Below are 16,399 nucleotides of genomic sequence, written 5' to 3' on the forward strand. Positions count from 1 at the left end.
CCAACTCAGAAGAACACACCCACTTGTGCGCAGACTGTATGTGTGTCAGTAGTCTAGCTGGATTTGTTTTTACAAATGTTTTTACCTTTACTCCACTACATTTATTTAATAACTTAACTTACTAGTTACTTTGCAGATTGCATGTTGCATCAGGGCCAAAGTAATTTACTTTAAAAGTAATTTATCCTATCGACAATCAGACAAAAGAAACACTGACTCAAAAACCTGATATCAGATCTGATAATTGACCCGACCAATAATCAGTCAACCCAGAATAGTATATACATATGTAGATGTAAATATGTATAATTTACTTGTATCATTTACTCAAGTAGTATTCATATGAGTGACTTTAACTTTTAACAAAATAATATTTAACATGATATCTTTACTTTTACTTTTACTCAACTGTGACTTTTAGTCAAATGTTACTGTTGTCCAAGTGGACCTTGAATAAGACTGAATCTTTTTTTACAAGGATCTGCATCAAATTGTCTCACTCATAGATAAAATTTGCCTAAATACTGTCCTGAACACTGAAAAAAATCCTGATTACTGTCTTCAATATTCAGACCCATCCTCCATTTATGTTTCATAAAAATACGTTTAGTAGTTTTTGTGTTGTCCTGCTGACAAACCAACAACCAGACACAGGTAAAATCATACTTAATAGAGGTTATAATGAAATTTGTTAGATCCTGACAGAGAAAATGACGATGAAAATGTTCAACATGTGACATATTAGTCCAGAATCCATCACCAAACTTTGATGAGCTGTACTTATCAATAATGCAACACTGGTGAAGACAACAAAGGACTCAAGGGGGGGCAAAAAATGAGGCCATCCACTTTAAACTTAAGTGAATCAGTTCAAACTGATCACAGGTGCCTGACCAACATTGATCTTATCGCAGCACTGTCATAACTTTTGTATTCAGATGCTACGGTTTACATACAGCTTAGACTCTCCTGACCTACTAACACTACCCGTCTCCCTTGAGTAGAAACAAGCTATCACTCATATCACTCATCAGCCCAAGACCGAGCATGTTGTATAAAAACTGCCAAGACATTATATCCTTGTGTTTTGTCTGTTATTGTTTATTTCTCTCTTTCTGGTCAAAGATCCACATTTTGTTTCTGTCTCTTTCCACCCTTCTTCCCCTTCAGAGTTACTGTAAATATCAAGAACTTGAAGGCATGCTGTGACTTCACACATGGCCATGTTTCTGTGTTAACTGCTTCTTTTTCATCCCTGTAACAATACATGAGAACACAGTGAATGACCTGAACAGAAGAGATAAAGGCTTGGGAGGGGTCGCCTGAGCAAAGGAGACAAGTGCCTCTGAAACTGAAGTCAAGAATGCCAAACTTGGGAATTGGGACTCCGTCTAAATGGGATGCACTTACAAAACACATCACGCTATGAACTGCTGCTACGTTGGATTTGTCTTTCAGCGTTAGAGTTTGAAGATTTGGATATGGATTTCAATAAAAATCAACTAAATTTTCCTCCTAGATTGACTAATCCCAGAAGATGGTTTTATGTAGGCTACATGCTGGGCTGAAAAGGATCTTTTATCTCTGGAGAATGGAGAGCTATCACCTCCGCCTCAGCATGTATTAGAAAAAAGGAAGTCAACATGAAAGTGGATACGGGCCATAAACCCTCAGGGAAAATCAGGCTGCCCTGCTTAAATAAAAGAGCAATTTGAAGCGCAGTGAATACGGACAAGTGATGTGCACACCTTGATATTTCATTGTATTTTGATGTGGCTGTGATACTGTCTTGAAGTAGACAATGTTACAGGTCACAGGTATTGAGCCTCTTGTGATGCAACTTACCATAAATTTGTCAAGTCATTGAAGTCACAGTCACGCTGCACCTGCTCCTAAAAATGAAAATAAGACAGTAAGGTTTTCTGTTGCTTTGTTGCAGCTGGATTTGCAAAATCACATGACAACGTGATTTCATGAGTCCATCTTGCCAAAAACACAGTGGTTAAAAAAAATTGGCGTCCTATGAGGAACTGATGGCCGCTACAGGTGTGGTTTGGATGTGACCACCAGCAAGAGAAGCAACAGTTCCTTTGAAAACAACAGAGGATAGAAAAAGAACGGCACTGAACAGCTTTTCTCTACACTGTAAATTTTAAGTTGACTTTACTTTGAATGAAAGCAGACTATTAAATTCAAACTGTACGAGCTAAAAAGTTTTAACAACTTAAAATTATTTAAGTCTACTTTACTTGGTAATTATGAGGTAATAGATTTCCCCAATTTTTAAATTAAAGTCACTTAGTCAGATTTTACAGTGTATGGAAAACATGTATTCGCTCTTCTCTCAACTTTCTTTGTGTTTCATTTGTTTGAGTTTGATTCACCAACTGGCTCCTGGATTTGATTGGTTGAAGTTAGCCCGTGATGGATGGTAATAGACAGATGGTTTGTCCAGTCGCCTGCCAAGCACACTGGAAACCAGTTACCTCAAAATTACAAAGTAAAGCTGACTAAAAAATTTGAGTTGTTAAAACTTTTGTAGCCTGTAAAAACTGAATGTAGTAGTGTGCTTTACTTGGTAATTTTGAAGTAATTGGTTTCCTGACTTTTTATAAGTACGGTAAATTTTTTTAAATTTACAGTTTAGTTTTTGAAAATGGCTGTCTCACTGCCTTCCCAAAGTACTCAGAGGATGGAAAATGCAGTTGATTTTGATATCACTGTTTTCTAGTAATAAAATAAAATAAAATAAATCAGATGGAACAGGAGGTGCCATCTGACAAACCCCTTACCATTATTTCTGAAGTAATTTTCCCTTTTCACATAAAACTATAATGTGAGAGACATCTGATCAGCTATCTCATTATACTATGAAAAAACATCATTCACAGCTCCCCGTGATGGTAAGAGGTCTGTTATGCTCAGTCAGGAGCACAACGAAAAAGGTCAACACAGTAACAGTAAGTCCACACTAATAATTTATTAAAGATAACTCAACAGAAGCAAAACTATGAGGTGTAAAGTCAGTAGTGAAAGGTGGGTGTTGGGTGCAATGAAACTGTGGGTGCTAACCTAAACTATGTAACATGAACCAAGGCAAACTAAACATAATCACAACACAAACAAAACCAAAATGGATTGGCCAAAATGGCACCAGCCTTCCAGGAGGGAGAGAGGGCGAGCCATCTTGGACTCACTCGTCTTATTAAAGGAATAGTTCATTCTAGAACAAAATTAAATCATTATCGGCTCACCCTCATGCTGATGAGAAGTCCGGTGTAGTTTCTTATTCCTCAAAGTGCAGCTGGAGACCCGTGGGGGTACCGTCCTGCAGCAAGAATCCACATAACGGGCATCAATGGTGCCCGAGACGAAAAGGTCCATAAAACTACACAAAAACTTTGTAATATTCCTCCATACTGCTCGCCCACTGCAATCCAAGTGTCCTGAAGTGGCGACATCCAGAGTTTACTCCAAACGACGTCATTTAGTACATTTTTCTAGCCTAAACAGTCACTATGCTATATTTGCCTGGAGGCACGCTCCCCCACGCTCCACGCAAGTCTCCCTCACACCCGCTCGCACTATGGAAGCCGTAGTACGAAGTCCTTGGACATTTTTTCTTTTTCTTTCAAAGTTTCAAATCACTAGTGCAGGCAGATCCCTATTGTGTTTGTGTGTCGCTCGATCGCTCACAGCAGGAAGTAAATACCGGTGTGTATCTATCACGAGTTTTGTTGATCTTGTCTGGTGCGGCTTCCGTAGTGCAATCGGCTGTGAGGGAGACTCGCATGCACGCGTGCCTCCAGGCAAATATAGTATAGTGACTGTTTAGGCTGTAAAAATGTACTAGATGGCGTCGTTTCGAGTAAACACTTGGATTGCAGCGGACGAGCAGTATGGAGGAATATTACAAAGTTTTTGTGTAGTTTTATGGACCTTTTCGTCTCGGGCACCATTGACGCCCGTTATATGGATTTTTGCTGCAGGACGGTACCCCCGCGGGTCTCCAGCTGCACTTTGAGGAATAAAAAACTTCTCATCAGCATGAGGGTGAGTCGATAATGACAGAATTTCATTCTAGAGTGAACTATTCCTTTAAGGCTCTTAACAGGTGACACCAATCCCTCAGCGAGGTGGGCGGGGCCAGACAATCAGGAAGAATCTGAAGAGAGGAGCACAGGCAGGAAAGGGACAACACAGATACTGGCCTAAGGCCTAGGGCCGTCGCAGGCCAGATCAGATAAGCCCTCAGGAGACAGTCATTCGTCAAAAGCTGGTTAATAGAAGATTTGGAAAAATGGAGCACTGTCCGCACGTGAATCAAGATTTGGTCCATTTTTTGTCCAAAGCCATTTCCTGTCATCGTTAAAAATCTGTTTTCAAGGAAAGCAGACTGAATACACGAGAGGTGGATTCTTCAGTTGACAATATGTAGTTGGTGTTAATTTTTGTTTCTCCTTCAAACATATTTCAATCTCATGAAATTCATAAAATCTTGAAGGATGTTAAGTGAAATGATGTCGGGGTGAAAGAATAAAGCTATGTTTTGGTCAAAATGGAAAGCCTCCTGAGCACATATCTCTGAGGATCAGTTACACACAGCGTCATTTTGTCTCCTATGTTAGATGTTATTTTTTGTTTCATGCACTAAAGGTAAAACTAACCAAATCACTTAAAGAGAGACTCTGTTTGTATGCATTGTTTTTAACTCAGCTGTTATCCAGGTTATCTGCCAGTGAGCAACTTGAGCTAGTTAACATTAATGCAAATGTTTGCCACTCACTAGCCACGCTAACATTAGCCCCAAATAGCTTTCAAAATAGTGATGGTATACTCGATTCCTTTTACTGACTCGAGTTTGTATGAGTCACTAAAGTGAATCAGGTTTTTGAGTCACTTGAGTCAGTCACCCTGAGTGTGCGCCACAGAATGCGAGTTTCTCAGGTAAGGGATGGGCTCTACGAGCTGGGAGGGAGAGCGAGTGAGCTGTGAGCTGCCTGTGAACTGCGAGTCTGAGATGCTGAGTCCTGAACGGTGCGGAGCAGCGAGTTTCTCGGGTAAGGGAGGGGCTCTACGAGCTGGGAGGGAGACGAGTTAGCTGTGAGCTACGAGTTGCAGCTACTGAGTCCTGAACGGTGCGGAGCAGCGAGTTTCACGGGTAAGGGAGGGGCTCTATGAGCTGGGAGGGAGAGCGAGTGAGCTGTGAGCTAGCTTGATACATTTACGCAATTACAGTTAGAATAACAGTTGTGTGGCATGTCTCCTCTTTGCAGTTAGCTGGCGGTAGCAGCGGTGAGTTAGTGAACGAGTTAATGGAGACAATGACTCGTAACTCCCGAGTCAGTAAAAAGAATCTCGAGTTTTGAACGATTCGTTCATGACTTGCACATCACTATTTCAAAACCTTATGTGTTGGCTAAAAGGATGCAAAAGATGCCGTTGAAGTTATGGAGCAGTGTTAAACTATTTTTATGGGGTGAGCTTTGTTTTTAATTTCTTACTGTACAGTAATGGTAAGAAACATTAAGTAAACAGTCTCACTTTGGATGTTACGTAACACTGTGATAGACTTCCATATTTGCGCAGGGAGATCTCCCAGATCAGTGTCTCAGAGAAATGCCACCTCTTAAGCTGAATCATAATCCACGTTTTAGCCGTGAATGGTAACTATTCCCCACTGAGTCACCACAGTATCCTTGCTGATAACCTATACTGTTCACAGTGCAATGAGGATAATACCAGAGGTATTCCTTTTGTGTTTTTGAGGGACCTAAGCCAACTGAAACTTGGTTTATGAAAGAGGGGCAGGGCGGCACATGTTTCGAGGATGGGTGCCCTGTGACGCTGGTGGCTGGGTATGTTTTAAAGGAAAAATGCACCAAAACATTCAGGCATTTCTTAATAGTCAGAAGTGACATAGGTTTATAGTAAAGGAAACTTTGGTAAACTCCTCCTGTGCTAAGGGACGGAAAGGTATTATTGACTTTTCCTGGTGCCTGTGTTTATGACTTACTGTGACATTCATTGCAAGGATCATAAAAATGTTAACACGTTCCTGTATAGTCATTCACATGCAGTGTTTTAAAAAGAACTCAAAAACCATACTTGAGTAGAAGTTAAGATATCGCGCTAAATATTACTTTGGTAAAAATGAAAGTCACCCATTTGAAAGGTACTTGAGTAAAAGTCTTAAAGCTATGGTCTACGATTTGAAAGATTGGTCATTATTATTAACATTATTTAGATGGTGGTTATGGTCCAATAGTACGACCTACACAATGTGAAGAGTAAAAGGAACCAAATAAATCCATTCTCTCTACCGCCTGCAAAACTGCAAAGAACTTGACCAATAGGAGCCATCCAGTCCGAATGACTACTATTGGTCAATTTTTCCATCCATTCCCCTCGCTCACTCTCCTGCTCCTGCTCACGTCTGGTCCCGACCCACTTCCGCATTTGAAACTACAAGCGGACAAGAGGTTTGTTTTGCCCTGAGCAGTTCAGCTCAGTGTTGCCAACTTAGCGACTTTGTCGCTATATTTAGCGATTTTTCAGACCCCTCTAGCGACTCTTTTTCAAAAAAGCGACTAGCAACAAATCCAGCGACTTTTTCTGGTGTATTTGGAGACTTGTGGAGACTCTGACGTGAAAGCACGTATCGTTCAACGAGCAGCGGGTGCTGCCATGGGACCGTCCACAGGCGGTTCAGTCCTCGCGCAACAGTCCCTCCCAGCTGCAATCAGAGCAGGAGAAGTTCACTCCTCGCCTCCAGACTGCGAGCCGCGCGAAGCCACCGCTGGCTGATCCCACCCTGGGTTACAGTCAGGGCCGGATGTAAATGTAAAATATTCTTTGTCCAAAATAAATCACTGCACTAAAATAAGTTCATTTGTAGTTCTAAACACATTAAGGGTGTTTTTTCATCTCTCTCACAACATTATTCTCCTCTCCTACAACGTCCATTACAATTAAATGCACATGGCCAGTTATGCAAATTAGGCGATGACATCATTTAGTGACTTCTAGCAGCTTTTAGGACAGCCAATAGCGACTCTCCTTACTGAGGAGTTGGCAACACTGCTTAGCTGTTGATAAATAGTAACTTATTACGTAGCTGTGACGCAATGGTTCTCAACCTTTTTTGAACAAACGCCCCCCTGACAATACCATGATCCTCTTATGGTATGGGGGGAGAGGCAAATCTACTATATGTTCTGGTGTTTGACGTGTTCTTGTAGTAAACAGTGTGTTAAGACCGGGAACAGCCTGACATTCCGAAACACCTCCATTGCGAAACCCCTCCATCCCGACACACCCCCTATCCGACACACCGCTGTTCCAAATCCGACTTTCAACTTCCAATTACTTCCCAATATGGTTAGGGTTAGGGGTTAGGGTCAGGGGTACCACAATAGCCTTTTCGGAATAGCGGGGTCTTTAGAAAAAATGAGAAACCACGCCATTACGATGAATGGAAGTCTATTTTTGGAACAGCGGGGTTTCGGAAAAGCGGGGTGTAACCGTTAAGACCGGAGGACTTCAATTGACATCGGGTTTTGTATGATGAGGGAAGGCATTCGTTTGCTTTAAAGTCCCTGTTTTTATTGGATTAAAGTTGTATTAATGCCCCCAACAACATGATGTGCTGCTGAGCAAATCTGACCATTTTATAGGAAATGAAAGCATGGATTTTTATTTGAACATTGCCTCCAAAATGTATGTTTTTGACACATATAGTAGGTCATGTTTGTATATAACTCAACACTATGCCTGGAGAAACTGGTAAACAACATGGAAATGTTATTTTATTTGTAATGGGACCCTGAGCTCTTGAGTTGCTAGGATCTTTCTGCAAAGAGCTGTGAGATAGAATTTAAGTCAAACTGGTGTTTCTACTGAGAGAAAGGCCACACAGCCTTTGAGGATGATGAATGAATTGCATATTAAGTTTGAATAGAAGTGGTTAAAGTTTATATCACTTCACAATATCACAACATTTGAAAATAACCCCAGGTGTATTAAGCAACGTGGAACTTGGGAAGAAAAATACCACCACGGCAGAATTTGTTGAAAATTAGTTTTAGTAGGCTAATGTAGTCAGAGATGCCAACAACGCGCACACTTCATGTGAACAACAGTGAATGAACCAATAAAAAAACAGAAATCGCTTGTGCGTTAATTAATGCGCTCTAGGCAACGGTCAATGCCTGAGGACTGAGACGCTGACATGAACCAAGGAAAAAAAGAAGAAAAAAAGCCTATTTTAAATAGGGGGACTATATAGGGCTGTACGCGCTTTATTTATTGATTTATTTATTGTTTACAGGCGTTACTATCGAGACCGTTCCTGCTCGATACACCTTTTCCTCTCGACCGCTTCTACTTTCGCTCTCTCGACCACACACACACACACACACACACACACACCGCTCTCGCTCTTAAAAGGACACACACCTATCTCATAACATGTAGCTCAGTAGAATTTATTGAAACACCCATAAAGTAGACTATTTAGGTCGGTTATTTGCGCTAAAAAAGTTGGGAAACCATGAAAGTTTAAAATGTAGAGTTCAAATGAACTTTGTACGAGCCAAGTTGTGGCGCCCCCCATTCGTGCCTGAGCACACCCCTCTCAGCCCTCACGCTCCCAGCACCCCCCACAATGTTTAGAATGCCCCCGTTGAGAAACCCTAGCATATACAAATAACTCTGTTCTTGTGGAGAGAACCATCTGGCAGGGCTTTGAAGCCGAACTTGCCATTCAAAAGACCCTTTTCTTTATCCATTTCTGCTCAAGGAGGTTTGTTTCTGCTGCCATCCACAACGGTACTGCTGCATCGCTTCCTGATTACCCAAACTATGGAGCAGGCCGAGGGTCATAACGTGTATGCATTAATCACATGTCCAAATAATAAACGCCGTCAAGTGGACTTTGCGTTAACGCATTATTATCAACTACATTATTAACTTTGACAGCCATATTAAATAGGTTTATAAGTTAGTTAATAGATAACATGTATTACTATAGTATTTAAATAATAATGTAATTAAATTAAAAAAAACACAACAAAAAAATAATAACATTGTTATTAAAAGTACAGTTATTGATGTCTTTGTTTCTTTCCCGTATTTTGATTCCTTGTATGTATGTGTGTATGTTTATATGTATGTATGTACAGTATATATGTATGTTTTCAATGGGTGTATATGTAAATTATGAATGGTTGACAGGCAAAACATAAATAAATAAAATTAAATAAAATTTAATTTGATAAAAAGGATTAGGTTTGTAAAAAATGAATGAGTGGTGACCAGATGGAGAGGGGTTCTATTGCAGTGTATTGGATGGAGGTTGTTGAATGGGTGTGCAGTGCCAGAAGGCGTAAATGTAACTATCAGGGTTGTTTTGAGTGCAGTTTGTACAATTTTCTAGTGTGAATCCCATTTTTTTAACGTTTTCTGTCCAGTGAGGTGATTTATATGGAGTATTTTGTATTGTATTAGTTGTAGATTTGCGTTGGTTTGTTATTAGGTAAATGTTTTGGCACATTTGGTTCCAGAAGTTGGCATCAGGAGCAATTGATAGGTCATTTACCATTTTATTGACGGTATGGATATTGTTTTTTCTGAATGTGATATTATTCTGTATATTTTGGAGAAGGGGTTTTCTTGCCAAATGGATGGTAATTAATTCTGCTTTTGAGGGGGGTAGATCTAAGTTGGTGGCTGATCAATGATTTCATTTACAAGTATTCCAGAAATTGTAGCTCCCAATGCCATATTCCTGGACCTAGTGGTGGAATGAAACCAGTGTATTATTCTGAAAGATGTGTTGAAAGTGTGTGATTCCTTTCTATGACCGAGTGTGGAAATGAACTGGTTTCTTGTTGATTAGAAGGTCGGGGTTGTTCCAGATGGGGGTGAATTTAGAAGATGCCAAAGTAGGGTTTGTGACTCTGTAGAACTCCACCAGGCTGTCAGGGTAGCTGATAGGTTGGCTGAGAAGTGGTAAGTCTGAGATCAAAATGTTATTGCAAACTGTTGGTTCGATATCTAATCAAATGTTTTCTGATTGGTGGGAGTGGATCCATTTGAATGTGTATTGAAGTTGATTCCCCAGGGAATAATGATTAATTTTTGTTTTTTGTAGATTTGTTTGTTTGATTCTTGGTATTTTGTTTTTCCAATAGAATTTGGTGATCTGAGTCTAGAGCTTTGTATCAGGAGAGGGTGGGTTGAGTAGGGATCATTGTGAAAAGGTAATTTATTTTAGGGAGTATTGTCATTTTAACGGTTGCTTTTCTGCCCATGTTACTACAACCTGTTACTATGCAGTGGAAGAATAGAGGATTTATGCCAGTGTATGAAGTAATTAGCGATGTTGGAGTATGTTAAAATGAGTTTGATAGTTTTCTTTAAACTAAGTGAGTGATAAGTGAAGGAAGAGCAATATGTCATCCACATAAAGACTAATTTTATGATGTGTGGTTGGTGTCTGGATTCCTTTGATGTGGATGTTCTGACGAATGGCTGCAGCTAGTGGTTTGATCAAAATGGTGGAGAGAAAGGGAGAAAGTGCGCATCCTTGCCTAGTCCCCCTGTGCAATGTGAAGCGTTGTGATTTAAGTCCATTGGTGATTACAGTGGCTGAAGGTCCAGTGTATAGAATTTTAACCCAGTTGATAAATGATTTCCAGGCTTTTCCTGCATCTAGTGAGATGATGATGGTTGCTGTAGTGATGTATAGTCAATTAAAAAGTCTGCGGTTGTTACTGAATGAATGTGTACCTTTGGTAAAGCCGCTTTGGTCTGGGTGGATTATGCATGAAATAATTTTTTTCTATTCTGTGAGCGAGTGTTTTACTGTTGATTTTAATGTCCACATTGAGTCGAGAAATTGGGCTGTAACTAGATGGTAGCGTCGGATCTTTGTTGGGTTTTAGAAGCAGTGAGATTGTGGCTGCGTTCATATTTGCTGGCGTTCTTGAATTTTTGTTTTATTTCAGTTAAAAGTCTGTTAAATAGTGGAGCTAAAATTGACCAGAAGGTGCTTTGTTGTTGGGGATGAGCTTGAGGGCAGTGTAATGTTTGGCCTCTGTTATTGGTGAGTCAATCAAGTCAATTTGTTCTTTGCTGAGTTGCGGTAAATTAATGCTGTTAAGAAATGAGTGGATGTCCTCTTGAATGTTTTTTTTTCCCGAAGACTATAAGTTAGCATAGAAATCTCTAAGAATGTTATTTATTTACTTATTTAGTTTGTAAACTCCTTCATGGTACACAAATTACAGAACATATATACAGTTACTTATAAACAATTATGCATAAACACATAGTGCATCTTTTGAATCTGCGTCAGGGTGTACTATAGGTAAACAGCAGCAATATGATGGTGATGATAACATGGTCGACATCTCTATGTCAAAAGTTCGACACCTGGGAAACACTATCCATCAACTCTGACTGCGTGTGAGCACCAAGCATCGCTGTTAGTCCACCTCTCCTCTCCCAGCTGTAGTCCTGCGCTCTGTCGGCTCAGATCACAGTCCCCCCATCAATTGCAACAGCTTGATCTGAGATGTTGTGGCAAAGACAGGTCTCTGTGGGCACAACAGCCTCTGATTTCACGTTGTTTTGTCAGCCTGAGTCCCATTGTGTCCATTTCCTTTTCCTGTGACCAGACATCAGCCAGGAGCAGCCTTAAACCAAGCTGGATTAGCATGACTCTTATTCTGACTCTCTTCCTCTCTGGGCTGGTCCAAATGGTCAGGTTGGATGGTCGAAAGACACCATGGGCCATGATGGTCTCAAAGTCTGCTGCTCTTGATCCAAAACATCTGCTTTCTTCTCCAATAGTTAACAGTTTTTCTGCCATAAGCAGTTCTTGTTTCAGCAATAGAGTGGAAAAAATTATGTTCAAAAAAACAAAAATGTAGCATAATTTGGAGGAGCTACTGGCCATTGCATCTTCATGCACCACTGTTTTTAACAATAATCTGGTAGTTTTATGTACCAATGGTATCAACCACAAACATATAATGCATACAAGCACAAATAGGTAAGTGTATCGCATGACAAGTCCTTCAACATGAAAGTCATCCAGTCTAATACAGAAGTTTGTATTAGTGCTTGGAAAGATTCACATTTCTTCATTCAAATATTGATGGAATCAATTGTGATCGACAGGCACAGTTGGACAATTGTTGATTACCAACGTTCTTACAAGCACTGTACTTTGTACTTTTCTAAATTAAAACTGTATGTATGTAAAAAAAGAGTCATAAAGTCTGTTGTATACGCAGTAGGTGTATATACAGAGGAAGGGCTCATGTGTCTACTAAACTAATTACATCCTGTTTCTGTGTACAGGAGAGGCAGGGATCCTGGTCGCTCCTCTCACAGCTATGAACCAGTTTCTCGGCTATGCAGGGAACAACATCCTGTCTGAGAAGAAGCTGCTCAGGAATGTTTTTAAAGCTGGTGATGTCTATTTCAACACCGGAGACCTCCTGCTCCATGATTACAGGGACTTTCTTTACTTCCGTGACCGCATAGGAGACACCTTCAGGTACCCCCTATCAAGGGCATAACCGTCGTATAGATATTTTCAGGGGTCCAAATGTGAAATAGACACGTCCCCCCCAAAGTATATGGTGGTTACGCCCATACATTCAAGGAATCACAAAAATGCTGAAATTCCGCTCAGAGGGCCGAAGTCCAAAAAATCATAGCAGATGTTTGTTTTCAAAAAGTATTTGAGTACAACTCTGTGTGTGTGTGTGTGTGTGTGTGTGTGTGTGTGTGTGTGTGTGTGTGTGTGTGTGTGTGAGAAATCAAAGCAAAAGAATGGAAGCCTAAAGAATCAAAGCCAAATAGAACCTAGCAGTCTGTATAAGGTCTTCAACATTTCTTCAGTCTAAGTCTTCTTCAACCACTGACCCAGCCGTGAAAACGAGAGATAGAAAACCAAAGAAAAGCTTCAAGAGGAAGACATCTGATACGGACAATATCTGTTCATCAGAGACAACAGCATTTTTCTGAGACAGATTATACCAGCCAAATGGAGTTCTACAGCCAGCAGTACAGAGATGTGTCTCATCAGAGACTTCTTCAAGAGCTGGAAGCGACAAAAGAGCAGCTCAAAAAGCAAAAAACCCTGAAAGAAATGTACATCAACAGGGGAAAAGAAACAACCAGAGAGCTAGAGCGGCTGAGAAAGTACAGCGATGATGTAACTCTCAGCAACGCAAAGATAGCTACTCAGGTGAGAGATAACACCAGGCAGAAGAAGAAGAAGGACCTTCATAAAGATTATGAAGAGCTCCAAGTGGCCCATTTAATCAATGAGGAGAAGTTTCAAACTGACCTCCAGGCGGAGAAAGACAAGAACAAGCTTCTCCATGAAGAACTGGACAAGATCAGGGCTTCACAACAAGAGATCAGCCAAAGGTATGAAACTGAAGTCATCACTGTGAGACAGCAGGCTGATACTCTGCAGCGGGAGCTTGAGAAGGAAGTCAAGTCTCATGCAGACACAGTGTCGAAAGGCTTGCAGATGATTACCAACTTGAGGGCTGAACAGGATGACCTCCGTCACAGGATGACCGAGGAAATCAATAATCTCCAGCAGAACACCTTGGAGAAGGAGGGACGTTATGAGAGACATCTGGAGGAGCTGAAAACTCAGCTTAATGTTCAGATCTCTCTCAACCTTGAGCTCTCCACAGAGCTTAAGGCCTTGAAAGAAGTCCCTGAGGAGAAGCCGTGTGAGCAGCAGGAAACCATCCCTACTGCACCGGCCCCTGAACTTCTGGGGGTGACTCAAGTTCCCGAGGAGAAGCCGTGTGAGCAGGAGTCCATCACTACTGCACTGGCCCCTGAACTTCTTGACGTGACTCAAGTCTCTGAGGAGAATCACCCAGGCAAACCAAAAAAGACTGTCTGGAAAAGAGCCCGTCACTTTCTGGGATTGAGGAAACCAAAGAAGTGGAAGAAGTAAGATGGCTTCAACAACTCAAGCTGTCACATTCGCCATCATACATCAACACCAAGGACCTCTCTACTGCGGAAAGCCAGTAGATACCATATGTCATCTGTGGTCAGGCATGGGGGGGGCAGTGGATCGCTGTTACCTCCCACAGCAGCACACATATATCTTGCGGACATACAATGGGGAGAAACCAGGAGCTCCCCATACTTTGTCTTTCTGTGTGGAGGTAACATGTCCCCCCCGTGCCTCTGTCAAGGGGCGGCTGTAGCTCAGGAGGTAGCACGGGTCGTCTAGTGATCAGAAGGTCACTAGACGTTGCGAATCCCGGCTCCCCCCAGCTACATGTCGAAGTATCCTTGAGCAAGATACTGAATCCCAAATTGCTCCTGATGAGCAGTCGGCGCCTTGCATGGCAGCCTCCGGCATCAGTGTATGAATGTGTGTGTGTGAATGGGTAGATACCATATGTCATCTGTGGTCAGCCATGGGGGGGGCAGTGGATCGCCGTTACCTCCCACAGCAGCACACATATATCTTGCGGACATACAATGGGGAGAAACCAGGAGCTCCCCATACCTTGTCTTTCTGTGTGGAGGTAACATGTCCCCCCCATGCCTCTGCCAAGGGGCGGCTGTAGCTCAGGAGGTAGCGCGGGTCGTCTAGTGATCAGAAGGTCACTAGACGTTGCGAATCCCGGCTCCCCCCAGCTACATGTCGAAGTATCCTTGAGCAAGATACTGAATCCCAAATTGCTCCTGATGAGCAGTTGGCGCCTTGCATGGCAGCCTCCGGCATCAGTGTATGAATGTGTGTGTGTGAATGGGTAGAAACCATATGTCATCTGTGGTCAGCCATGGGGGGGGGGCAGTGGATCGCCGTTACCTCCCACAGCAGCACACATATAGCAGTTGGCGAAGTATCCTTGAGCAAGATACTGAATCTGATAGACACTGAATCCCAAATTGCTCCTGATGAGCAGTTGGCGCCTTGCATGGCAGCCTCCGGTATCAGTGTATGAATGTGTGCGTGAATGGGTGAATGTGGCATGTCAAGCGCTTTGAGCTGCCCGAGAGGACTGGAAAAGCGCTATAGAAATGCAGACCATTTACCATCTGTGGGTTTTCCCCGGGTGCTCCGGTTCTCCCACAATTTTCAAAACAATTGTTCAAATTTGGATTTAAATAAAAACATTAAAAAAAAAAAAAAAAATGGAAAAAAAATAAAATTCCTGTTCAAATAGCTTTATATTGTAGTATGTAGTAGTTGTACAGTAATGTATGTAAAATATAGGACATTGTCTTTCTTGTGGTGGAAACACATTTTGCCCCTCAAGTGGTATTTGATTTTTTGCACACTGTCAACATGGTCTGTCTAATATCCTGATCAAGAGGGACATAACATTCATTCAGTAATGAAAACTAATTGACAAAAACCTCTTAGAGCTATGCTCCTTAAAGCTGTACTTAGGCAGCGCTGTATATTAAACACATTTATCAATATCAGCATGCTAGCACGCTCAGAAGGAGAAGGCTAATATGTCAATGCAAAGTTAAGTTTATCATGTTCAATGGCGTACTCTAATAATAATAATGATAATAATAATAAACCTTATTTATAAAGCACCTTTAAAAGAGAGTTTTCAAAGTGTTTTGACAGTAAAGCTCAAGCAGGAAGACAATTTTACAGAATAAACACTCATCAGTCTATATATATCTATAGCATAACACTATGCTTGATCAGAGGTCAGAGCTGCTTGGCTGATCGGTGTATATATATATATATGTAGGGAAACATGCCTAACGCTCTCATGTGGACCTTTGACCTGCTGAGGCCCTGTTTTATTTTTCATTATTAACACTTTCCATCTGTGTGAGGACGTTATCAGGATGGAGACGCCGGGATGTCTCCCCGTGTTATCTCTTAGGAGGGAGAACAACACTCTCTCATTATAAAACCACCAGAGGGAATCAGTTTGAATTAATTTACGATGGTAACCCCCTGTACGAACTGTTTTTGACCTAACAAACAGGAACATTCCTTTCACACAGGTCAAACAAAGGAAACATATGAAGCTACTTCTCCTTTAAAACCTCAACCAAAGGAACCGGGATTGTTTGTGATAAAGTTGTGTGATATAATGTCTTTATAATTGTAATTAGGTAACACGTCTGATGGACCGATCTTGCTATCTGTCCCTCAAACTCACCCTTCTTCTCCCTACTTTCCAATACACACACTAGAGAAAAGGACGGTGGAAAACCCCCCCTTTCTCTACCTCCTCTCTTTGAAGAGATTAACGACACATCTGTTTCAGTGTTATCTTTGGTACATTCCAAACAAATGGTCAGAGTTTCCTCTAGACTTCAGAAGCATTTCTAATTAACCATTAAATCAGAGTCTCACCTGTTT

The sequence above is a fragment of the Pagrus pagrus genome (genome assembly GCF_965226575.1).
Source record: "Pagrus pagrus genome assembly, chromosome: 6".
NCBI classification, from domain to species: domain Eukaryota; kingdom Metazoa; phylum Chordata; class Actinopteri; order Spariformes; family Sparidae; genus Pagrus; species Pagrus pagrus.